We start from the raw sequence: 27,521 nt of genomic DNA on the forward strand, positions 1-27,521 counted from the left end.
CGAGAGAGAGAGAGAGAGAGAGAGAGAGAGAGAGAGAGAGAGAGAGAGAGAGAGAGAGAGAGAGCGAGAGAGCGAGAGCGAGAGAGAGAAATAGAGAGAGAGAGCGAGAGAGAAATAGAGAGAGAGAGAGCGAGAGAGCGAGAGAGCGAGAGAGCGAGAGAGAGAGAGAGAGAGAGAGAGAGAGAGAGAGAGAGAGAGAGAAATAGAGAGAGAAGTAGAGAGAGAGAGAGAAATAGAGAGAGAAGTGGAGAGAGAGAGAGAGAGAGAGAGAGAGAGAAGCGAGAGCGAGAAGAGAGAGAGAGAGAGAGAGAGAGAGAGAGAGAGAGAGAGAGAGAGAGAGAGAGAGAGAGAGAGAGAAAGAGAGAGAGAGAGAGAGCGAGAGCGAGAGCGAGAGAGAGAGAGAGAGAGAGAGAGAGAAATAGAGAGAGAGAGAGAGAGAGAGAGAGCGAGAAATAGAGAGAGAGAGATAGAGAGAGAGAAATAGAGAGAGAGAGAGAGAGAGAGAGAGAGAGAGAGAGCTGAGAGCAGAGAGAGAGAAATAGAGAGAGAGAAATAGAGAGAGAGAGAGAGAGAGAGAAAGAGAGAGAGAGAAATAGAGAGAGAGAAATAGAGAGAGAGAGAAATAGAGAGAGAGAGAGAGAAGAGAGAGAAATAGAGAGAGAGAAATAGAGAGAGAGAAATAGAGAGAGAGCGAGAGAGCAGAGCGAGTCAATACAGCGAGAGAGAGAGAGAGAGAGAGAGAGAGAGAGAGAGAGAGAGAGAGAAATAGAGAGAGAAGTAGAGAGAGAGAGAAATAGAGAGAGAAGTGGAGAGAGAGAGAGAGAGAGAGAGAGAGAGAAACACACAAACACAGCACAGAAGCAGAGAGCGAGAGAGAGAGAGAGAGAGAGAGAGAGAGAGAGAGAGAGAGAGAGAGAGAGAGAGAGAGAAACAGAGAGAGAGACACACAGAAAGAGCGAGAAACGGAGAGCGAGCGAGAGAGAGAGAGAGAGACAGAGAAATAGAGAGAGAGAGAGAGAGAGAGCGAGAGCAGAAAGCGAGAGAGAGAGAGAGAGAGAGAGAAATAGAGAGAGAAGTAGAGAGAGAGAGAGAGAGAAACAGAGAAACAGAGAGAGAAATAGAGAGAGAAACAGAGAGAGAAAGAGACAGAAAGAGACAGAGAGAAACAGCGAGAGAGAAACGAGAGAGAGAGAGAAAGAGAGAGAGAGAAATAGAGAGAGAGAAATAGAGAGAGAGAAATAGAGAGAGAGAGAGAGAGAGAGAGAGAGAAATAGAGAGAGAGAGAGAGAGAGAGAGAGAGAGAGAGAGAGAGAGAGAGAGAGAGAGAGAGAGAGAGAGACTGGCACTCACCTTTGACTATCTGCTTGGCGCAGGTGTTGTACACCTGTTCCTGTGTTGTGTTGGTGGGGAACACCCGGTCAAACACATAGGACTTCCCCTGTGAAGCCAAGACAGACACAGAGTCAGTCAATACATCACCTACGCACACACAGAAACACACAAACACACGCAGAAACACAGAAACACACACAGAAACACACACAGAAACACACAGAAACACACACAGAAACACGGAAACACACACAGACACACAGAAACACACACAGACATACACAAACACACACAGAAACACACACAGACATACACAAACACATACAGAAACACACACAGACATACACAAACACACACAGAAACACACAAACACACACAGAAACACACAAACAAGCACACAGAGACACAAAAACACACAGAAACACACAAACACACAGAAACACACAGAAACACACAGACGCGCACAGTCCTTTACACCGTCTCTGACTCTGGAAGCGTCTCAACTGTGACCCTGTTCCATACATAGTGCACTACTTCTGCTTGAAAGTATAGGGAATAGGGTGCCATTTGGGTTGCAGGAAAAACACATCCCTGTACACGTTCCCTGATGCTGGATGCGTCTCAAAAGGAAGTCTGTTCCCTATGTAGTGCACTATTTTCAAGCCATATCCAAAGTAGTGCACTATACATGATACTGTATTGGGTGCAATTCGGGACAAAGCCAAACACAGCCCTTAGCGCGGCCTGACGCTATAAGGCTCTATTCAATCCATTCAACGTTACAGCGTGGTTGAAATTTAAAGACAACATGTCGACTCAATCAGAAACTAGCTTTACATTTCTATCGTACATTTCTATTCTGTTATGCTTCAGCGATACGAGCTGTTAGTCAGTGTGTGGGGTGTGTGTGTGCGTACGTGCGTGTGTGCGTGCGTGCGTGCGTGCGTGTGTGTGTGGGGGGTGTGTGTGTGTGTGCGTGCGTGTGTGCGTGTGTGGTGTGTGTGTGTGTGTGTGTGTGCCTGCGTGCGTGTGTGTGTGTGTGTGTGTGTGTGTGCGTGTGTGTGTGTGTGTGTGTGTGTGTGTGTGTGTGCGTGCGTGCGTGCGTGTGTGTGTGTGTGTGTCTCACTGTGATTACCCATCCTTTAAAAGGTCCACTGCAGCCATTTTATCTCATTATCAAATAATTTCTGGGTAACAATTAAGTGCCTTACTGTGATCGTTTTCAATTAAAATGGTCAAAAATAAACTCAAACTGTCTGTGAGAGGACTGAGTGGGGAGGAGAAAACGGAGAGTGAGTTGCTATTGGCAGAGAGGTTTGGAACTAGGGATGTGGCGATCATGACATTTTGTCGGTCAGGGTTATTGTCATGCAAATGGTCGACTGTTTCACGGTAATTGACCTCTAATTAACATAACCACGTTCAGCATCACGAGGCTTCCACTCAAACAAACCGCTGATTCCCTTTGGACTTCTACATTAAAACAAGGTAATACATTAATTTAATATACACCATCACCATCACAATTTCTTATTTTTTATTTTACTTTTATTTAACTAGGCAAGTCAGTTAAGAACAAATTCTTATTTTTTAATTAAGGCCTAGGAACGCTGGGTTAACTGGGTTAACTGGGTTAACTGGGTTAACTGGGTTAACTGCCTTGTTCAGGAGCAGAACGACAGATTTTTTAACCCCGTCAGCTCGGGGGATTTCAATCTTGCAACCTTACGGTTAACTGTAAACCGCCCAGCACAAATCAACCAACCAACAGCATCGCCTAGGCCCAAATACGTTCTATACCAGACTCATGGAGTTTGGAGCGTAGCAACAGGTAACCAGCCCATCCAGTATGCATAGTAATAGAGTCATCACTCAAAAGCGACTCCTAGAATCTTGGAGTACAGGCTAGCTAGACCAATCATGTACCCAAAAACATCTTCAATCTCCGTAGCTGTTTTTTTTAAATGTTTTCCTGACGTGTGTAATATTCGATACAGGCTACTATGCTATGTATTCTATAACGGCACAATCATTATTTTATAATCAGGTTATTTTTTTCAGGCTTGGGCTCAAATATAGGCCTATACATCAACTCTACTATGCACATCCTGGTTTGAATGAATCGTTACCTTAGAAAGCAGCTGTCCATTTCATTGTGTTTGGCTTTGAAACAACATCCAAAGCAACCACGGTTTCCCCACTCAGTTTCAACCTGTTGTTGAACTTCTTTCTTCACGTGTATCGATCACAATGAGGTGAGTTTTAAAAGCATGATACTGTTTTGATGTGATTTTTGATTGCATTTATGTCAGAGTGGTGAGAGGGACAATAGAGCCCTGAGTACCAGGCCATTAGGACCTGATGGAGGGACAATAGAGCCCTGAGTACCAGGCCATTAGGACCTGATGGAGGGACAATAGAGCCCTGAGTACCAGACCATTAGGACCTGATGGAGGGACAGTAGAGTAGAGCCCTGAGTACCAGGCCATTAGGACCTGATGGAGGGACAATAGAGCCCTGAGTACCAGGCCATTAGGACCTGATGGAGGGACAATAGAGCCCTGAGTACCAGGCCATTAGGACCTGATGGAGGGACAATACCAGGAGCCCTGAGTACCAGGCCATTAGGACCTGATGGAGGGACAATAGAGCCCTGAGTACCAGGCCATTAGGACCTGATGGAGGAACAATAGAGCCCTGAGTACCAGGCCATTAGGACCTGATGGAGGGACAATAGAGCCCTGAGTACCAGGCCATTAGGACCTGATGGAGGGACAATAGAGCCCTCAGTACCCCTGACCTGATGTACCAGGCCATTAGGACCTGATGGAGGGACAATAGAGCCCTGATAACCAGGCCATTACCAGGCCCTGAGTACCAGGCCATTAGGACCTGATGTAGGAACAATAGAGCCCTTGATAACCAGGCCATTAGGACCTGATGGAGGGACAATAACCAGGCCATTAGGACCTGATTGATAACCAGGCCATTAGGACCTGATGGAGGGACAATAGAGCGCTGAGTACCAGGCCATTAGGACCTGATGTAGGAACAATAGAGCCCTTGATAACCAGGCCATTAGGACCTGATTGGAGGACAATAGATCCCTGAGTACCAGGCCATTAGGACCTGATGTAGGAACAATAGAGCCCTTGATAACCAGGCCATTAGGACCTGATGGAGGGACAATAGAGCCCTGAGTACCAGGCCATTAGGACCTGATGGAGGGACAATAGAGCCCTTGATAACCAGGCAATTAGGACCTGATGTAGGAACAATAGAGCCCTTGATAACCAGGCCATTAGGACCTGATGTAGGAACAATAGAGCCCTTGATAACCAGGCCATTAGGACCTGATGTAGGAACAATAGAGCCCTTGATAACCAGGCCATTAGGACCTGATGGAGGGACAATAGAGCCCTTGATAACCAGGCCATTAGGACCTGATGGAGGGACAATAGAGCGCTGAGTGCCAGGCCATTAGGACCTGATTGGAGGGACAATAGATCCCTGAGTACCAGGCCATTAGGACCTGATTGGAGGGACAATAGATCCCTGAGTACCAGGCCATTAGGACCTGATTGGAGGGACAATAGATCCCTGAGTACCAGGCCATTAGGACCTGATTGGAGGGACAATAGATCCCTGAGTACCAGGCCATTAGGACCTGATTGGAGGGACAATAGAGCCCTGAGTACCAGGCCATTAGGACCTGATTGGAGGGACAATAGATCCCTGAGTACCAGGCCATTAGGACCTGATTGGAGGGACAATAGATCCCTGAGTACCAGGCCATTAGGACCTGATTGGAGCCATTAGGACCTGATGGGACAATAGATCCCTGAGTACCAGGCCATTAGGACCTGATTGGAGGGACAATAGATCCCTGAGTACCAGGCCATTAGGACCTGATTGGAGGGACAATAGATCCCTGAGTACCAGGCCACTAGGACCTGATTGGAGGGACAATAGATCCCTGAGTACCAGGCCATTAGGACCTGATTGGAGGGACAATAGATCCCTAGATAACCAGGCCATTAGGACCTGATGTAGGAACAATAGAGCCCTGAGTACCAGGCCATTAGGACCTGATGGAGGGACAATAGATCCCTGAGTACCAGGCCATTAGGATCTGACAGTCGTTATCGAGTCGGGTTCTACAAATACCTGTCTGGAGAGCAAAAGAGGAGATTAGTGTGACTCAACGGTCACGTGGAATTTGAATTTGAATTTAAATCATAATAAAAAAATGATTCAAGTAAAAGTGAACGTCACCCAGTAAAATACTACATGACTAAAAGTCTAAAAGTATTTGGTTTTAAATGTACTTAAGTATCAAAAGTAAAAGTACAAATCATTTCACATTCCTTATATTTAAACAACCCAAACTGCACTATTTTCTTGATAAAAAAAATACACTGCTCAAAAAAATAAAGGGAACACTTAAACAACACAATGTAACTCCAAGTCAATCACACTTCCGTGAAATCAAACTGTTCACTTAGGAAGCAACACTGATTGACAATAAATGTCACATGCTGTTGTGGAAATGGAATAGACAGCAGGTGGAAATTATAGGTAATTAGCAAGACACCCCCAATAAAGGAGTGGTTCTGCAGGTGGTGACCACAGACCACTTCTCAGTTCCTATGCTTCCTGGCTGATGTTTTGGTCACTTCTGAATGCTGGCGATGCTTTCACTCTAGTGGTAGCATGAGACAGAGTCCACAACCCACACAAGTGGCTCAGGTAGTGCAGCTCATCCAGGATGGACATCAATGCGAGCTGTGGCAAGAAGGTTTGCTGTGTCTGTCAGCGTAGTGTCCAGAGCATGGAGGCGCTGCCAGGAGACAGGCCAGTACATCAGGAGACACGGAGGAGGGCGTAGGAGGGCAACAACCCAGCAGCAGGACCGCTACCTCCGCCTTTGTGCGAGGAGGAGCAGGAGGAGCACTGCCGGAGCCCTGAAAATGACCTCCAGCAGGCCACAAATGTGCATGTGTCTGCTCAAATGGTCAGAAACAGACTCCATGAGGGTGGTATGAGGGCCCGACGTCCACAGGTGGGGGTTGTATTTACAGCCCAACACCGTGCAGGACGTTTGGCATTTGCCAGAGAACACCAAGATTGGCAAATTCGCCACTGGCGCCCTGTGCTCTTCACAGATGAAAGCAGGTTCACACTGAGCACATGGGACAGACGTGACAGTCTGGAGACGCCGTGGAGAATGTTCTGCTGCCTGCAACATCCTCCAGCATGACCGGTTTGGCGGTGGGTCAGTCATGGTGTGGGGTGGGGTGGCATTTCTTTTGGGGGCCGCAAAGCCCTCCATGTGCTCGCCAGAGGTTGCCTGACTGCCATTAGGTACCGAGATGAGATCCTCAGACCCCTTGTGAGACCATATGCTGGTGCGGTTGGCACTGGGTTCCTCCTAATGCAAGACAATGCTAGACCTCATGTGGCTGGAGTGTGTCAGCAGTTCCTTCAAGAGGAAGTCATTGATGCTATGGACTGGCCCGCCCATTCCCCAGACCTGAATCCGATTGAGCACATCTGGGACATCATGTCTCGCTCCATCCACCAACGCCACGTTGCACCATAGACTGTCCAGGAGTTGGCGGATGCTTTAGTCCAGGTCTGGGAGGAGATCCCTCAGGAGACCATCCACCACCTCATCAGGAGCATGCCCAGGCATTGTAGGGGAGGTCAAACAGGCACGTGGAGGCCACACACACTACTGAGCCTCATTTTGACTTGTTTTAAGGACATTACATCAAAGTTGGATCAGCCTGTATTGTGGTTTTCCACTTTAATTTTGAGTGTGGCTCTAGAGATTGGTGTTACTGAGTGGCTCTAGAGAGTGGTGTTTTGATTAGCCCCAGCTACCAACCCCTAGAGAGGATCACATCACAGTCCAACCCATTAGACGGATAAATATATCATACTGGCTCCAGTATGGGAGGAAGAGGAGGGGGGAGATACAGAGAGAGAGAAGGGGGAAACAGAGAGAGACGGGGAGAAACAGAGAGAGAGAGGGGGAAACAGAGAGAGAGGGGGAGAAACAGAGAGAGAGAGGGGGAAACAGAGAGAAGGGGGAGAAACAGAGAGAGAGGGGGAGAAACAGAGAGAGGGGGGGGGAAACAGAGAGAGAGGGGGAAACAGAGAGAAAGGGGGAGAAACAGAGAGAGAGGGGGAAACAGAGAGAAAGGGGGAGAAACAGAGAGAGAGAGGGGGAAACAGAGAGAGACGGGGGAGAAACAGAGAGAGAGAGGGGAGAAACAGAGAGAAAGGGGGAGAAACAGAGAGAGAGAGGGGGGAGAAACAGAGAGAGAGGGGCGAGAAATAGAGAGAGAGGGGGGAGAAACAGAGAGAGGGGGAAACAGAGAGAGACGGGGGAGAAACAGAGAGAGTGGGGAGAAACAGAGAGAGAAAGAGGGGAAACAGAGAGAGGGGGAGAAACAGAGAGAGGGGGAAACAGAGAGAGAGGGGGAGAAATAGAGAGAGAGTATGGGGGAGAAACAGAGAGAGGGGGAGAAACAGAGAGAGGGGGGAAACAAAGAGAGGGGAAACAGAGAGAGGGGAGAAAGAGAGAGAGGGGGGGGGAGAAAGAGAGGGGAAACAGAGAGAGAGAGGGTGAGAAACAGAGAGGGGGGAAAAGAGAGAGAGGGGGAGAAACAGAGAGAGAGGGGGAGAAACAGAGAGAGAGGGGGAGAAACAGAGAGAGGGGGAGAAACAGAGAGAGAGGGGGAGAAACAGAGAGAGGGGGAGAAACAGAGAGAGAGAGGGGAAACAGAGAGAGGGGAGAAAGAGAGAGAGGGGGGAGAAACAGAGAGAGAGAGGGGAAACAGAGAGAGAGAGGGGGAGAAACAGAGAGAGGGGGGGAGAAACAGAGAGAGAGGGGAGAAACAGAGAGAGAGAGGGGGAGAAACAGAGAGAGAAAGGGGGAGAAACAGAGAGAGAGGGGGAGAAACAGAGAGAGAGAGGGGAAACAGAGAGAGAGAGGGGAGAAACAGAGAGAGGGGGAGAAACAGAGAGAGGGGGAGAAACAGAGAGAGAGAGGGAGAAACAGAGAGAGGGGGAGAAACAGAGAGAGAGGGGGAGAAACAGAGAGAGAGGGGGGAAACAGAGAGAGGGGGAGAAAAGAGAGAGAGGGGGAGAAACAGAGAGAGAGGGGAGAAACAGAGAGAGAGAGGGGAGAAACAGAGAGAGAGAGAGGGGGAGAAACAGAGAGAGAGGGGGAGAAACAGAGAGAGAGAGAGGGGAGAAACAGAGAGAGAGAGGGGGAGAAACAGAGAGAGAGGGGGAGAAACAGAGAGAGAGGGAAACAGAGAGAGAGAGGGGGAGAAACAGAGAGAGGGGGAGAAACAGAGAGAGAGGGGGAGAAACAGAGAGAAAGAGGGAGAAACAGAGAGAGGGGGAGAAACAGAGAGAGAGAGGGGGGAAACAGAGAGAGAGGGGGAGAAACAGAGAGAGGGGGAGAAACAGAGAGAGAGAGGGGGGAAACAGAGAGAGAGGGGGGAGAAACAGAGAGAGAGGGGGGAGAAACAGAGAGAGAGGGGGGAGAAACAGAGAGAGAGGGGGGAGAAACAGAGAGAGAGAGGGGAGAGATACAGAGAGAAAGAGACAGGAAGAGAGGAAGGGTGAGAGAGTAAATGGTCTCGAAGAAGCAGGCGGAAAGCCAATCTGGCTCCTGATTTAATCAGGGATGGAGGGAGGATTAATGGAGGGATGAAGATTGGAAAGACACTGCAGTGAAAATCTCCATAATGAAACAGACCTCAGACAACAATGTGCACGCTCCTCTCCCGCTATTAGCCAACAAAGATTCTCTCAATTCAATTCAAGGCCGCTTTATGGGAAACAGCATGGGAAACATATGTTAACATTGCTAAAAGCAAGTGAAGTAGATAATACACTCAATATTACACTCACAGAAGTTCCAAAAGAATAAAGATATTCCAAATGTCATATTCTCTCTCTCTCTCTCTCTCTCTCTCTCTCTCTCTCTCTCTCTCTCTCTCTCTCTCTCTCACTCCTCTCTCTCTCTCTCTCTCTCCTCTCTCTCTCTCTCTCTCTCTCTCTCTCTCTCTCTCTCTCTCTCTCTCTCTCTCTCTCTCTCTCTCCTTCAATTCTCTCTTTCTCTCTCATCTCTCTCTCTCTGTTAACATTCCTCTCAAGTCCTCTCTCCTCTCTCTCTCTCTCTCAATAAAAATCTCTCAGTAGACATCTCTCTACAGAAGTTTTCTCTCTCTCTCTCTCTCTCTCCTCTCAAATGTCATATTATCCTCTATCTCTCTCTACAGTGTCTTTTCTCTCTACAAATGGTAAAGGACACAAGATAAAATAAATCTCTCATAGATCTGGGTTCTATCCTACTCTCTCTCTCTCTCTCCCACAAATCTTCTCTCTCTGGAATTTCTCTCTCTCTCTCTCTCTCTCTCTCTCTCTCTCTCTCTCTCTCCTCTCTCTCTCTCCTCTCTCTCTCTCTCTCTCTCTCTCTCTCTCCTCTCTCTCCCTCTCTCTCCTCTCTCTCTCGTTTCCAGATGTTTTGGGTAAGGTGGGGGCAGTGAAGAGAGGAGTGTGAGTCTCTGAGTCAATGGTGGGCTGTGAGAAAGGTGGGGGCAGTGAAGAGAGGAGTGTGAGTCTCTGAGTCAATGGTGGGCTGTGAGAAAGGTGGGGGCAGTGAAGAGAGGAGTGTGAGTCTCTGAGTCAATGGTGGGCTGTGGGGAAAGGTGGGGGCAGTGAAGAGAGGAGTGTGAGTCTCTGAGTCAATGGTGGGCTGTGGGGAAAGGTGGGGGCAGTGAAGAGAGGAGTGTGAGTCTCTGAGTCAATGGTGGGCTGTGAGAAAGGTGGGGGCAAATGAACATTCTAGTTGAGTCTCTGAGTTTTGGTGGGCTTTCCAAGGTGGGGGCAGTGAAATTATCTTTTTGTTTTCTCTGAGTCAATGGTGGGCTGTGGGTGGGCTGTGGGTGGGCTGTGGGAAAGGCAGAAGTTTTCTGTCAACAGTAACAGCCTCTCATCCTCAGAGGCTAAGAGAGTATTGGGGGAACTAGAGCGTAGCATTAGTGAGATGGAGGTAGAGATGGTGGGGAAAGGCAATGTAGGCCTCCAGGCTAATTTAGCTGAACTACATAGGGACCTGGGCAGTTTTTCCAGGTTAAAGCAAAGGGAGCACTTGTAAGAGCTAGGTTCTCCATGCTCAAGGAGATGGATGCTCCCAGCTCCTTCTTCTTTGGTTTGGAAAGACAGAGCGGTGAAGCCAAAGGCATTGTCTACGGCTGTCTGATGGGTGGGTGACCTCTGTGGTGGGGGAGATGCGGGAGCGGACTGTGGAGTTTTATACTGAGTTGTATAGGGCAGAACTTTGTGGTCCTATGTGTGCTCGGGTTTTGTTTGCAGAACTCCCTAAGCTCTCTCTGGCACAGAGGAATGAAATGGACTTTCCTCTGTTGTCCCGGTAACTGGCAGAGGCCGGAACCCAGATGGCACCCAGCCGTGCACCGGGGGTCGATGGACTCCCAGCGGAGTTTTATACAAATTCTGGGGAATAAATGGACAGGACTTTTTTTGCGTGTTGCGTGAATGCGTCGTGGTAGGAGAGTTGCCGATGAGCTGCCGTCGGGCGGCTCTGACTCTCCTGCCCAAAAATGGGGACATGTGTGAACTTAAGAACTGGAGGCATTGCTCTGTGCGGACGACAAGATATTTGCTAACAGACTGAAGTCCCATCTGGACTCTTTGTTCTTAAATCAGGGACATGTTGGACTTGTCGGAGAGGTTCTAATGTGAACTTCGGACTGGTCTCTTTAGAGCAAGAGAAGGCTTTTGATATCTGTTTAATGTGATGTCTGTTTTTGTCAGAGTCGTGTGTATAGGTGGCAGGGAAGTCAGGCGCAGGAGAGTCAAACGGAGTGTAAAATGGAGTCTTTTAATAAAGTCCACTTAACATACTCCAAACACTAAATACGTACAGACACAAACATGGGTACGAGGAACCGTCGCGCACCTATACAACATAAAGCAATCTCTGACATAAAACAATCTCTGACAAAGACATGAGGGGAAACAAAGGGTTAAATACACAACAGGTAATGAATGGGATTGAAAACAGGTGTGTGGGAAGACAAGACAAAATCAATGGAAAATGAAAAATGGATCAATGATGGCTAGAAGGCCGGTGACGTCGACTGCCAGAAGTTTTCTGTCAGCACCGCCCGAACAAGGAGAGGCAACGACTTCATCCAGAGGCGTAGGAGAGTTTATGGGGTTTGGGGAAAAGGTTTTGACCTGTGCATTAGATGTTGTAGATGGAGGTCATGAGATGGTCAAGGTGGGAGGGGGCTCAGTAGGCCTCCAGGCTAGACGGGGCATTAACAACATAGGGACCTGGCAGTTTTTCTTTCTGGTCGGGCCAACTGGCTGACGGTGTTGTAAGAGCTAGGTCTCCATGCACTCCATGAAGGAGATGGGCCTGGTGGATCCGGAGAGCTTTGGGCATTTGAAAGTGCAGAGACTGCTGTACCACACTGAGCTGGCTGGTGGATTACGGTTGGACCGGCAGCTGTTCCCCATGAAGCTGGAGAGGCTGAGTACAGCAGGTCTCTCAGATTTTTACTCTGCAGTGCTGAAGGCCACATGAGAAGGGGGTGGAGCCTGGGCCGTGGGTGTGGGAGGAGCCTATCTTCCACAACCCACAGCCATCCCTTTGAGATTGGTTAAATCGGCCACCCTGCAGAAGCGATTGATGGCAGCGGTTTACTAAGGCTGGGTGACCTGCGGATGCTGGGGTAGGAAGGGTGGACAACCCCAGAAGACCTGGCACATCAGTGGCAGGGGGTATGTGGGGCGGAGAGTATGGTGGGTTTTAGATGGAGGGGGCTCTACAAACCCCCAGTACCAAAGAGGTCAGGGGACCTCCAGTAGAGGGTTCTACATGGCACCCTGGCCACTAATAGCTGGTTGGCACGGGTTGAACCTGGAGTCGGGTAGGGTTGTCCTTTCTGTGTCGTTAGTGAAACTGTGCATCGTGTTTTCTGTGTGCGCCAGGTTAAGGCCATTAATGTCTTTGTTGGAATGTCTGTGTGAGAGGTTGTGGGTGGAGTTTACTGTTGGGATGTTTATAATGGGGTACGGGTATTCGAATAAGGAAAAAGCCAAATGTGTTTTGTTGAATTTTCTGTTTGCTCAGGCAAAGTTGTCTCTTTAGATAACAAGGAGGGACAGGGTCAAAGGTTGAGGGATAACAGACCCTTTACTATTATTTAATGGGATGGTCTCTCCTCTCCTCTCCTCCCCTTTACTATTATTTAATGGGATGGTCTCTCCTCTCCTCTCCTCCCCTTTACTATTATTTAATGGGATGGTCTCTCCTCTCCTCTCCTCCCCTTTACTATTATTTAATGGGATGGTCTCTCCCTCTCCTCTCCTCCTCCCTTTCCCTATTATTTAATGGGATGGTCTCTCCTCTCCTCTCCTCCCCTTTGCTCTTATTTAATGGGATGGTCTCTCCTCTCCTCTCCTCCCCTTTACTATTATTTAATGGGATGGTCTCTCCTCTCCTCCCCTTTACTATTATTTAATGGGATGGTCTCTCCTCTCCTCTCCTCTCCTCCCCTTTGTTCTTATTTAATGGGATGGTCTCTCCTCTCCTCTCCTCCCCTTTGCTCTTATTTAATGGGATGGTCTCTCCTCTCCTCTCCTCCCCTTTACTCTTATTTAATGGGATGGTCTCCTCCCCTTTACTATTATTTAATGGGATGGTCTCTCCTCTCCTCTCCTCCCCTATACTATTATTTAATGGGATGGTCTCTCCTCTCCTCTCCTCCCCTTTGCTCTTATTTAATGGGATGGTCTCTCCTCTCCTCTCCTCCCCTATACTATTATTTAATGGGATGGTCTCTCCTCTCCTCCCCTATACTATTATTTAATGGGATGGTCTCTCCTCTCCTCTCCTCCACTTTGCTCTTATTTAATGGGATGGTCTCTCCTCTCCTCCCCTTTGCTCTTATTTTCTCTCCTCTTATCTATTTGTGTGTTATGCTGGTTAGACTGGTTAGACTGGTAAGACTGGTTAGACTGGTTATGCTGGTTAGACTGGTTAGGCTGGTTAGACTGGTTAGGCTGGTTAGACTGGTTAGACTGGTTAGGCTGGTGAGACTGGTTATGCTGGTTATGATGGTTAGACTGGTTATGCGGGTTAGACTGGTTTCACTGGTTAGACTAGTTAGACTGTTTATGCTGGTTAGACTGGTTTCACTGGTTAGACTGGTTATGCTGGTTAGACTGGATTCACTGGTTTGACTGGTTATGCTGGTTAGACTAGATTCGCTGGTTAGACTAGTTAGAATGTTTATGATGGTTAGACTAGATTCGCTGGTTAGACTAGTTAGAATGTTTATGATGGTTAGACTAGATTCGCTGGTTAGACTGGTTAAGCTCATATTGCCCCAAAACTTCACTGAATAATATGTGCTCAACAGTTGTCTTCTATTCTGGTGCTGTTCTGAGGAGACTCAATCTGCACTCTATTCCTATTGGCCCTGGTCCAAATGGCACTCTATTCCTATTGGCCCTGGTCCAAATGGCACTTTATTCCTATTGACTCACTGTCTGGCAGACAATATCTACTGACTGACTGTCTGGCAGACCATATCTACTGACTCACTGTCTGACAGACCATATATACTGACCCACTGTCTGGCAGACCATATCTACTGACTCACTGCCTGACAGACCATATCTACTGACTCACTGTCTGGCAGACAATATCTACTGACCCACTGTCTGGCAGACCATATCTACTGACCCACTGTCTGGCAGACCATATCTACTGACCCACTGTCTGGCAGACAATATCTACTGACCCACTGTCTGGCAGACAATATATACTGACCCACTGTCTGGCAGACCATATCTACTGACTGACTGTCTGGCAGACCATATCTACTGACCCACTGTCTGGCAGACCATACCTACTGACCCACTGTCTGGCAGACCATATCTACTGACCCACTGTCTGGCAGACCATATCTACTGACCCACTGTCTGGCAGACCATATCTACTGACCCACTGTCTGGCAGACAATACCTACTGACCCACTGTCTGGCAGACCATATCTACTGACCCACTGTCTGGCAGACCATATCTACTGACTGACTGTCTGGCAGACAATATCTACTGACCCACTGTCTGGCAGACCATATCTACTGACCCACTGTCTGGCAGACCATATCTACTGACTCACTGTCTGACAGACCATATCTACTGACTGACTGTCTGGCAGACCATATCTACTGACTCACTGTCTGACAGACCATATCAACTGACCCACTGTCTGGCAGACAATATATACTGACCCACTGTCTGGCAGACCATATCTACTGACTCACTGCCCGACAGACCATATCTACTGACCCACTGTCTGGCAGACAATATCTACTGACCCACTGTCTGGCAGACCATATCTACTGACCCACTGTCTGGCAGACCATATCTACTGACCCACTGTCTGGCAGACCATATCTACTGACCCACTGTCTGGCAGACCATATCTACTGACCCACTGTCTGGCAGACCATATCTACTGACCCACTGTCTGGCAGACAATATATACTGACCCACTGTCTGGCAGACCATATCTACTGACCCACTGTATGGCAGACCATATCTACTGTCCCACTGTCTGGCAGACAATATCTACTGACCCACTGTCTGGCAGACCATATCTACTGAACCACTGTCTGGCAGACCATATCTACTGACCCACTGTCTGGCAGACCATACCTACTGACCCACTGTCTGGCAGACCATATCTACTGACCCACTGTCTGGCAGACCATATCTACTGACCCACTGTCTGGCAGACCATATCTACTGACTCACTGTCTGGCAGACCATATCTACTGACTGACTGTCTGGCAGACCATATCTACTGACTCACTGTCTGACAGACCATATCTACTGACCCACTGTCTGGCAGACAATATCTACTGACCCACTGTCTGGCAGACCATATCTACTGACCCACTGTCTGGCAGACCATATCTACTGACCCACTGTCTGGCAGACAGAATATCTACTGACCCACTGTCTGGCAGACCATATCTACTGACCCACTGTCTGGCAGACCATATCTACTGACCCACTGTCTGGCAGACCATATCTCACTGTCTGACCCACTGTCTGGCAGACCATATCTACTGACCCACTGTCTGGCAGACCATATCTACTGACCCACTGTCTGGCAGACCATATCTACTGACCCACTGTCTGGCAGACCATATCTACTGACCACTGTCTGGCAGACCATATCTACTGACCCACTGTCTGGCAGACCATATCTACTGACCCACTGTCTGGCAGACCATATCTACTGACCCACTGTCTGGCAGACCATATCTACTGACCCACTGTCTGGCAGACCATATCTACTGACCCACTGTCTGGCAGACCATATCTACTGACCCACTGTATGGCAGACCATATCTACTGTCCCACTGTCTGGCAGACAATATCTACTGACCCACTGTCTGGCAGACCATATCTACTGAACCACTGTCTGGCAGACCATATCTACTGACCCACTGTCTGGCAGACCATACCTACTGACCCACTGTCTGGCAGACCATATCTACTGACTGACTGTCTGACAGACCATATCTACTGACCCACTGTCTGGCAGACCATATCTACTGACTGACTGTCTGGCAGACCATATCTACTGACTCACTGCCTGACAGACCATATCTCCTTACCCACTGTCTGGCAGACCATATCTACTGACCCACTGTCTGGCAGACCATATCTACTGACCCACTGTCTGGCAGACAATATCTACTGACTCACTGTCTGGCAGACAATATCTACTGACTCACTGTCTGGCAGACATCTACTGACTCACTGTCTGGCAGACCATATCTCCTTACCCACTGTCTGGCAGACCATATCTACTGACCCACTGTCTGGCAGACCATATCAACTGACCCACTGTCTGGCAGACCATATCTACTGACCCACTGTCTGGCAGACCATATCTACTGACCCACTGTCTGGCAGACCATATCTACTGACCCACTGTCTGGCAGACCATATCTACTGACCCACTGTCTGGCAGACCATATCTGACCCACTGACCCACTGTCTGGCAGACCATATCTACTGACCCACTGTCTGGCAGACTATATCTCCTTACCCACTGTCTGGCAGACCATATCTACTGACCCACTGTCTGGCAGACCATATCTACTGACCCACTGTCTGTCAGACCATATCTACTGACCCACTGTCTGGCAGACCATATCTACTGACTCACTGCCTGACAGACCATATCTACTGACTCACTGCCTGACAGACCATATCTACTGACCCACTCTCTGGCAGACCATATCTACTGACCCACTGTCTGGCAGACCATATCTACTGACCCACTGTCTGGCAGACCATATCTACTGACCCACTGTCTGGCAGACCATATCTACTGACCCACTGTCTGGCAGACCATATCTACTGACCCACTGTCTGGCAGACCATATCTACTGACTGACCCACTGTCTGGCAGACCATATCTACTGACCCACTGTCTGGCAGACCATATCTACTGACCCACTGTCTGGCAGACCATATCTACTGACCCACTGTCTGGCAGACCATATCTACTGACCCACTGTCTGGCAGACCATATCTACTGACCCACTGTCTGGCAGACCATATCTACTGACCCACTGTCTGGCAGACCATACTCTACTGACCCACTGTCTGGCAGACCATATCTACTGACTGACTGTCTGGCAGACCATATCTACTGACCCACTGTCTGGCAGACCATATCTACTGACTCACTGTCTGACAGACCATATCTACTGACCCACTGTCTGGCAGACCATATCTACTGACCCACTGTCTGGCAGACCATATCTACTGACCCACTGTCTGGCAGACCATATCTACTGACCCACTGTCTGGCAGACCATATCTACTGACCCACTGTCTGGCAGACCATATCTACTGACCCACTGTCTGGCAGACCATATCTACTGACCCACTGTCTGGCAGACCATATCTACTGACCCACTGTCTGGCAGACCATATCTACTGACCCACTGTCTGGCAGACCATATCTACTGACCCACTGTCTGGCAGACCATATCTACTGACCCACTGTCTGGCAGACCATATCTACTGACCCACTGTCTGGCAGACCATATCTACTGACCCACTGTCTGGCAGACCATATCTACTGACTGACTGTCTGGCAGACCATATCTACTGACTGACTGTCTGGCAGACCATATCTACTGACTGACTGTCTGGCAGACCATATCTACTGACCCACTGTCTGGCAGACCATATCTACTGACCCACTGTCTGGCAGACCATATCTACTGACCCACTGTCTGGCAGACCATATCTACTGACCCACTGTCTGGCAGACCATATCTACTGACCCACTGTCTGGCAGACCATATCTCCTTACCCACTGTCTGGCAGACCATATCTACTGACCCACTGTCTGGCAGACCATATCTACTGACCCACTGTCTGGCAGACCATATATACTGACCCACTGTCTGGCAGACCATACTGACTGTCTGGCAGACCATACTGACTGACTGTCTGGCAGACCATATCTACTGACCCACTGTCTGGCAGACCATATCTACTGACCCACTGTCTGGCAGACAATATCTACTGACCCACTGTCTGGCAGACCATATCTACTGACCCACTGTCTGGCAGACCATATCTACTGACCCACTGTCTGGCAGACCATATCTACTGACCCACTGTCTGGCAGACAATATCTACTGACCCACTGTCTGGCAGACCATATCTACTGACCCACTGTCTGGCAGACCATATCTACTGACCCACTGTCTGGCAGACCATATCTACTGACTGACTGTCTGGCAGACCATATCTGCTGACCCACTGTCTGGCAGACCATATCTACTGACCCACTGTCTGGCAGATAATATCTACTGACTCACTGTCTGGCAGACAATATCTACTGACTCACTGTCTGGCAGACAATATCTACTGATTCACTGTCTGGCAGACAACATCTACTGACTCACTGTCTGACAGACCATATCTACTGACCCACTGTCTGACAGACCATATCTACTGACCCACTGTCTGGCAGACCATATTTACTGACCCACTGTCTGGCAGACCATATCTACTGACCCACTGTCTGGCAGACCATATCTACTGACCCACTGTCTGGCAGACCATATCTACTGACCCACTGTCTGGCAGACCATATCTACTGACCCACTGTCTGGCAGACCATATCTACTGACCCACTGTCTGGCAGACCATATCTACTGACCCACTGTCTGGCAGACCATATCTACTGACCCACTGTCTGGCAGACCATATCTACTGACCCACTGTCTGGCAGACCATATCTACTGACCCACTGTCTGGCAGACCATATCTACTGACCCACTGTCTGGCAGACCATATCTACTGACCCACTGTCTGGCAGACCATATCTACTGACCCACTGTCTGGCAGACCATATCTACTGACTCACTGTCTGGCAGACCATATCTACTGACCCACTGTCTGGCAGACCATATCTACTGACCCACTGTCTGGCAGACCATATCTACTGACCCACTGTCTGGCAGACCATATCTACTGACCCACTGTCTGGCAGACCATATCTACTGACTCACTGTCTGGCAGACCATATCTACTGACCCACTGTCTGGCAGACCATATCTACTGACCCACTGTCTGGCAGACCATATCTACTGACCCACTGTCTGGCAGACCATATCTACTGACCCACTGTCTGGCAGACCATATCTACTGACCCACTGTCTGGCAGACCATATCTACTGACCCACTGTCTGGCAGACCATATCTACTGACCCACTGTCTGGCAGACCATATCTACTGACCCACTGTCTGGCAGACCATATCTACTGACCCACTGTCTGGCAGACCATATCTACTGACTCACTGTCTGGCAGACCATATCTACTGACTCTCTGTCTGACAGACCATATCTACTGACTCTCTGTCTGACAGACCATATCTACTGACTCTCTGTCTGGCAGACCATATCTACTGACTCACTGTCTGGCAGACCATATCTACTGACCCACTGTCTGGCAGACCATATCTACTGACCCACTGTCTGGCAGACCATATCTACTGACCCACTGTCTGGCAGACCATATCTACTGACCCACTGTCTGGCAGACCATATCTACTGACCCACTGTCTGGCAGACCATATCTACTGACCCACTGTCTGGCAGACCATATCTACTGACCCACTGTCTGGCAGACCATATCTACTGACCCACTGTCTGGCAGACCATATCTACTGACCCACTGTCTGGCAGACCATATCTACTGACCCACTGTCTGGCAGACCATATCTACTGACCCACTGTCTGGCAGACCATATCTACTGACCCACTGTCTGGCAGACCATATCTACTGACCCACTGTCTGGCAGACCATATCTACTGACTCACTGTCTGGCAGACCATATCTACTGACTCTCTGTCTGACAGACCATATCTACTGACTCTCTGTCTGACAGACCATATCTACTGACTCTCTGTCTGGCAGACCATATCTACTGACTCACTGTCTGGCAGACCATATCTACTGACTCTCTGTCTGACAGACCATATCTACTGACTCTCTGTCTGCAGACCATATCTACTGACCCACTGTCTGGCAGACCATATCTACTGACCCACTGTCTGGCAGACCATATCTACTGACCCACTGTCTGGCAGACCATATCTACTGACCCACTGTCTGGCAGACCATATCTACTGACCCACTGTCTGGCAGACCATATCTACTGACCCACTGTCTGGCAGACCATATCTACTGACTGACTGTCGGACATTCTGTTTGTTCTGGAAGTGTTCTTGGGATGTTGAGTTATTCATTTCTACAGAACTGTTTTCAAGTGTCTCAATTACACCGCCGATCAATATCTACCAAGTCACTAGTGTTAATATGTCAGTCATTCATTTCTGCGGCAGACATACACAGTATTTAGATGTTCTGATTTCATGTCATCGCCTAGTTCAATAAGTAATAGACGGGGGTTTCTGTCAACTCAAATGGGTTTCAAATAACTGAAATGGTTTTCAACTTGTCACAATTCGACCACCTGGGCCGGGCCAGGTGTAAACTGCGTACAAGATTTCTCCATCATGTCGGATTGCAGTTGGGCCTCGTTCCGAATGATGTGTTCCACACAAACAGAACGCCCCAGCGAGCAGAAGAACTGAAAACGTGCTACAACCTTCACCCGGGGTCTTTTGAATGAAATTCAATTAAACATATTACCATTACGTTGCAAATCCGTGTGTTAACAAACACATTCATATTGCTTTGCAAATCCATTTGTTATTCAGATCTGCCTCCTTAAGAAGCTAATCTGACGCTCTTTCTGTTCTGTTCTGTTCTGCTGCAGAAACCTGATAATGTGTGTGTGTGTGTGTGTGTGTGTGTGTGTGTGTGTGTGTGTGTGTGTGTGTGTGTGTGTGTGTGTGTGTGTGTGTGTGTGTGTGTGTGTGTGTGTGTGTGTGTGTGTGTGTGTGTGTGTGTGTGTGTGTTGCATTTGAAACACAGCAGACCAAGGCCTCCCTTCCTTCAACAGCTTCCAATCTGTTTTCAGCCTCAGAGGGGGGGGGAGATGGAGAGAGGTAGCTAGAGGAGAGACAAAGAGGGGTGGATTAGGAGGAGGAGATGGAACAGAAGAGAGGGAAAGAGAAAGAGGAGGAGAGAGTGAGAGACAGACTAGATGAAGAGAGACAGAAGGGAGAGGGAGGGAGGGAGGAGGGAGGGAGGGAGGGAGAGAGGGAGGGAGGGAGGGAGGGAGGGAGGGAGGGAGGGAGGGGGAGGGAGGGAGGGAGGAAAGGAGGGTGGGTGGGAGAGAGGGAGAGAAAGAGAAGGAGAGAGTGAGAGACAGACTAGATGAAGAGAGACAGAAGGGAGGGAAGGAGGGAGGGAGGGAGGGAAAGTTAGTGAGGGGAGAGAGAGAGAGAAAGAGGAGGAGAGAGTGAGAGACAGACTAGATGAAGAGAGACAGAAGGGAGGGAAGGAGGGAGGGAGGGAGGGAAAGTTAGTGAGGGGAGAGAGAGAGAGAGAGAGAGAGGAGGTCTGGGAGGGAGACATGCTGTAATGGGCTGGGCCCTGGGGACCATCACAGCTTTGCTCTCAAACCAGCCACAAGCCTCGGTGTGTGTGTAACGCCAAACTGTTTGACGTGGTGGGCATAACCAGTGCAGCTGCTATAGAGATTCTCTGTATCTCTCTCTGAGTCCATTTTCACACTCTACTACACTTCCGCTCCCTCGTCTCTTTGCTTCTCTCTGTTTCCATGTCAACGCATCCCTAGCCACGGCTGGGGGGGGGGGGGGGGGATCAATGTTTGTCATTCATAAAAAACACAGATTGATAAATATGAGTTTTAGGGATTTGGTAACTGTCTGTTACCACATGTGTTTACTGACTTCTTCTGTCTCCCACGAGTCGTGGCCTATTTAAAGTACTGAGGGAGGAGGTTGTCTCTCCTCTCTTCCTCTCTGGGGCATTAAAGACCCTTCACACGGGATTCAGCCTGCTTTCCGGGTTGCTAATCAGGTTTCGTAACTCCAGAAAGACAGACACACAGATAACAACATAATTACACTCCCCATCAACAACGGCATGCACAATCCTGGAATACATTAATACATTAAACAAATTAATCTGGATTTAGAAAATACAGGACAGAACATCTGAATAATCCCTTCTGCTCTCTCTCTCTCTCTCTCTCTCTCTCTCTCTCTCCCACTCACCCCGTGTGTGTGTGTCTCTCTCTCAATCTCCCACCCCTTCTCTCTTTCCCCCACCCACCCTGTAATGGTTTTGCTCCTCTTCGTCTGAAGAGGAGGTGTAGTATGGATCGGACCAAGATGCGGCGTGGTAAGTGTTCATGATGTTTAATTTTAAAGACAATCTGAACACTAAAATACAAAACCGTAACCTGAATAACTGAAAACAGTACCGTGTGGTGAACCAACGTGGAAACAAACACCCACCCACAAACTGTGAAACCCAGGCTACCTAAGTATGATTCTCAATCAGAGACAACTAATGACACCTGCCTCTGATTGAGAACCATACTAGGCCGAAATATAGAAATCCGAAAATCGTAGAAAAACAAACATAGACTGCCCACCCCAACTCACGCCCTGACCATACTAACGACAAAACAGTGGAAATAAAGTGTGTCAGAACGTGACACACCCCTTCAATTCATTTCAATTCAAGGGGCTTTATTGGCATGGGAAACATGTGTTAACATTGCCAAAGCAAGTGAGGTAGATATTATACAAAAGTGAAATAAACAATACAAATTAACAGTAAACATTACACATACAGAAGTTTCAAAACAATAAAGACATTACAAATGTCATATTATGTATATATACAGTGTTGTAACAATGTACAAATGATTAAAGTACACAAGGTTAAATAAATAAGCATAAATATGGGTTGTATTTATAATGGTGTTTGTTCTTCACTGGTTGACCTTTACTTGTGGTAACAGGTCACAAATCTTGCTGCTGTGATGGCACACTGTGGAATTTCACTCAGTAGATATGGGAGTTTATCAAAATTGGATTTGTTTTCGAATTCTTTGTGGCTCTGTGTAATCTGAGGGAAATATGTCTCTCTAATATGGTCATACATTTGGCAGGAGGTTAAGAAGTGCAAGAGTTGTGACCCGTTTTTGTTGTCATAGTTTTGCCTAGGGGGGCATATGTTGGAGGGAATGGTGTCACCTGCTGGCAGGTGTTTGTCCCCCTGTGTGCTGAGGGTGTCAGGTTCTTGTCCGGTTCTGGCATTTAGGTCGCCACAGACTAGTACATGTCCCTGGGCCTGGAAATTATTGATTTCCCCCTCCAGGATGGGGAAGCTGTCTTCATTAAAGTATGGGGATTCTAGTGGGGGGATATAGGTAGCAGACAGGAGGACATTTTTCTCTGTTAAAATCATTTCCTTTTGAATTTCTAGCCAAATGTAAAATGTCTACTGTTTTGATTAATTAAATGGAGTGAGTTAGGTCTGCTCTATACCAAATTAGCATACCCCCTGAGTCCCTTCCCTGTTTCACACCTGGTAGTTTGGTCTCTCTCTCTCTCTCTCTCTCTCTCTCTCTCTCTCTCTCTCTCTCCCCCCCCCCCCTCTCCCCCCTCTCCACCCCCCCCCCTCTCTCTCTCTCTCTCTCTCTCCCCCCCCCTTCTCCCCCCCTCTCTCTCTCCCACCCACCTACCCACCCCTTCCCCCCTTCTCCCCCCTCTCTCTCTCTCTCTCTCCCACCCCCTCTCTCTCTCTCTCTCCTTTGTTGGCATGACGTAACAATGTATATGGCGTAACATTTACATATCGCTATCGCATAAATAATATATTTTTTCTTACACTCAAACTGTGGCAATTTTATGGAACTGGAGCACCCTGCATTATTCATTAAGAGGATGTGAGTGAGAGAACGGGAGAACGAGGGGAGAGAAAGAGAGAACGGGAGAACGAGAGAAGAGAAAGAGAGAACGTGAGAACGAGGGGAGAGAAAGAGAGAACGGGAGAACGAGGGGAGAGAATGAGAGAACGAGAGGAGAGAAAGAGAGAACGGGAGAACGAGGGGAGAGAAAGAGAGAACGGGAGAACGAGGGGAGAGAAAGAGAGAACGGGAGAACGAGGGGAGAGAAAGAGAGAACGGGAGAGTAAAGAGCAAAATAGCAGAGGGGTGGAACGGTTCTCTTTGTTCCTCAATTGATTTTCACAGCTGGAGAGTCAAGAGAGTCGAGACAGGAGACAGGACAGGAGAGGAGAGGAGAGGAGAGTGGGCTAGAGAGAGAAAAAGTGGGCTAGAGAGAGCAGAGTGGGCTAGAGAGAGGAGAGTGGGCTAGAGAGAGGGAGAGGAGAGGAGAGGAGAGGAGAGGGAGGGAGAGGAGAGGAGAGGAGAGGGAGAGGAGAGGAGAGGAGAGGAGAGGAGAGGAGAGGAGAGGAGAGGAAAGTGGGCTCGAGAGAGAGGAGAGTGGGCTAGAGAGAGCAGAGTGGGCTAGAGAGAGCAGAGTGGGCGAGAGGAGAGGAGAGGAGAGGAGAGTGGGCTCGAGAGAGCAGAGTGGGCTAGAGAGAGCAGAGTGGGCTAGAGAGAGCAGAGTGGGCTAGAGAGAGCAGAGTGGGCTAGGGAGAGGAGAGGAGAGGAGAGGAGAGGAGAGGAGAGGAGAGGAGAGGAGAGGAGAGGAGAGGAGAGGAGAGGAGAGTGAGCTAGAGAGAGGAGAGTGGGCTAGAGAGAGGAGACAGGAGAGGAGACAGGAGAGGAGAAGAGAGGAGAGGAGAGGAGAGGAGAGGAGAGGAGAGGAGAGGAGAGGAGAGGAGAGGAGAGGAGAGGAGAGGAGAGTGGGCTAGATATAGAGAGGAGAGTGAGAGGAGAGGAGAATGGGCTAGAGAAAGGAGAGTGGGCTAGAGAGGAGAGTGGGCTAGAGATAGGAGAGTGGGCTAGAGAGAGGGAGAGTGAGAGGAGAGGACAGTGGGCTAGAGAGGAGAGTGGGCTAGAGATAGGAGAGTGGGCTAGAGAGAGGGAGAGTGGGCTAGAGAGAGGGAGCGCGGGCTAGAGAGGGAGAGTGGGATAGAGAGGGAGAGTGGGATAGAGAGAGAGAGTGGGCTAGATAGAGGGTGAGTGGGCTAGAGGGAGAGTGGACTAGTTTGTGGAGAGTGGGCTAGAGAGAGGGAGAGTGGGCTAGATAGAGGGTGAGTGGGCTAGAGGGAGAGTGGACTAGTTTGTGGAGAGTGGGCTAGAGAGAGGGAGAGTGGGCTAGAGAGAGGGAGAGTGGGGTAGAGAGAGAGAGAGAGAGAGAGAGAGAGAGAGAGACCCATGGTTCCCATGCCAATAAAGCCATTTGAATTGAATTGAACTGAATTACATTACGAGACAGACGTAGGGAGACAAAGAGAGGAGAGAAGATGAGGGGAGCAAATCACAGGGCTGCAGTGTCCATGGTGGTGTGGCCCAAAATCACGGGCATTAATATGGAGTTGGTCCCCCCTTTGCTGCTATAACAGCCTCCATTCTTCTGGGAAAGCTTTCCACTAGATGTTGGAACATTGCTGCGGAGACTTGCTTCCATTCAGTCACAAGAGTATTAGTGAGGTCGGGCACTGATGTTGGGCAATTAGGCCTGGCTCGCAGTCGGCATTTCAATTCATCTCGAAGGTGTTCAATGGGGTTGAGGTCAGGGGTCTGTGGAGTCCAGTCAAGTGTTTCCACATCAACAACCATTTCTGGATGGACCGCGCTATGTGCACGGGGGCATTGTCATTCTGAAACAGGAAAGGGCAATCCCCAAACTGTTGCCATAAAGTTGGAAGCACAGAATTTTCTTGAATGTCATTGTATGCTGTCGGGTTAAGATTTCTCTTCACTGGAACTAAGGGGCCCAAACCATGAAAAACAGCCCCAGACCATTATTCCTCCTCCACCAAACTTTACGGTTGGCTCTATGCATTGGGGCAGATAGCATTCATCTGCCAAACCCAGATTCGTCCTTGGGACTGCCATATGGTGAAGCGTGATTCATCACTCCAGAGAACGAGTTTCCACTGCACCAGAGTCCAATGACGGTGAGCTTTACACCACTCCAGTCGACGCTTGGCATTGGGCACGGTGATCTTAGGCTTGTGACAGTTTTTGTGCTGATCTCTGTAGTGAGTGTTGCAACCGAGGACAGACAATATTTATGCTCTACGCGCTTCAGCGGTCGCGTTCTGTGTGCTTGTGTGGCCGACCACTTCACGGCTGAGCTCTTGTTGATCCTAGACGTTTCCACTTCACAATAACAGCACTCACAGTTGACCGGGGCAGCTCTCGCAGCGCGTTTGACAAACTGACCTGTTGGTAAGGTGGCGTCCTGTGACACGTTGAAAGTGCTCTTCAGGAAAGGCCATTCCACTGCTAATGTTTGTCTATGGAGATTCCATGGCTGTGTACTTGACTTTACACACCTGTCAGCAACGGGTGTAGCTGAAATAATCTAATCTACTAATATGAATGGGAAATACTTCTGAATATTTTATTTATTTTACTGGGCAAGTCAGTTAAGAACAAATTCTTATTTTCACTGACGGCCTAGGAACAGTGGGTTAACTGCCTGTTCAGGGGCAGAACGACAGATTTGTACCTTGTCAGCTCGGGGATTCGAACTTGCAACCTTTCGGTTACTAGTCCAACGCTCTAACCACTAGCCTACCCTACCGCCCCGTGTACATAACATATAGGTAGGGATAAAGTGACCAGGAAACAGGATAACAAACGGTAATATTACGTGATGAGTCAAAAATATTTAGTGCAAAAAGGGTCAATGGAGTTCGTTAAATAGTTAACCAATAGCTACCAATAGCTACCAGGACTAACTATTCAGACTAACTATTCAGACTAACTATTCAGACTAACCCGGACTAACTATTTATGGCTTGGGAAGTAGAAGATGTTCAGGGTTCCGTTGGATCCTAATCCTAATCATGACAGATCCTTAGTGATGTGGACCATGATAGATCCTTAGTGATGTGGACCGTGATAGATCCTTAGTGATGTGGACCATGATAGATCCTTAGTGATGTGGACCATGATAGATCCTTAGTGATGTGGACCATGATAGATCCTTAGTGATGTGGACCATGATAGATCCTTAGTGATGTGGACCATGATAGATCCTTAGTGATGTGGACCATGATAGATCCTTAATGATGTGGACCATGATAGATCCTTAGTGATGTGGACCATGATAGATCCTTAGTGATGTGGACCATGATAGATCCTTAGTGATGTGGACCATGATAGATCCTTAGTGATGTGGACCATGATAGATCCTTAATGATGTGGACCATGATAGATCCTTAGTGATGTGGACGATGATAGATCCTTAGTGATGTGGACCATGATAGATCCTTAATGATGTGGACCATGATAGATCCTTAGTGATGTGGACCATGATAGATCCTTAGTGATGTGGACCATGATAGATCCTTAGTGATGTGGACCATGATAGATCCTTAGTGATGTGGACCATGATAGATCCTTAATGATGTGGACCATGATAGATCCTTAGTGATGTGGACCATGATAGATCCTTAGTGATGTGGACCATGATAGATCCTTA

The 27,521-nt window shown here is 48.6% G+C and overlaps 1 pseudogene; it reads right to left on the reverse strand.

The window, feature by feature from the left end:
• Positions 1-27,521, reverse strand: part of LOC135530120 (kinesin heavy chain-like) — a 184,497-nt pseudogene that overhangs the window by 56,508 nt on the left and 100,468 nt on the right.

This window comes from Oncorhynchus masou, chromosome 5 (genome assembly GCF_036934945.1).
Source record: "Oncorhynchus masou masou isolate Uvic2021 chromosome 5, UVic_Omas_1.1, whole genome shotgun sequence".
NCBI lineage: Eukaryota > Metazoa > Chordata > Actinopteri > Salmoniformes > Salmonidae > Oncorhynchus > Oncorhynchus masou.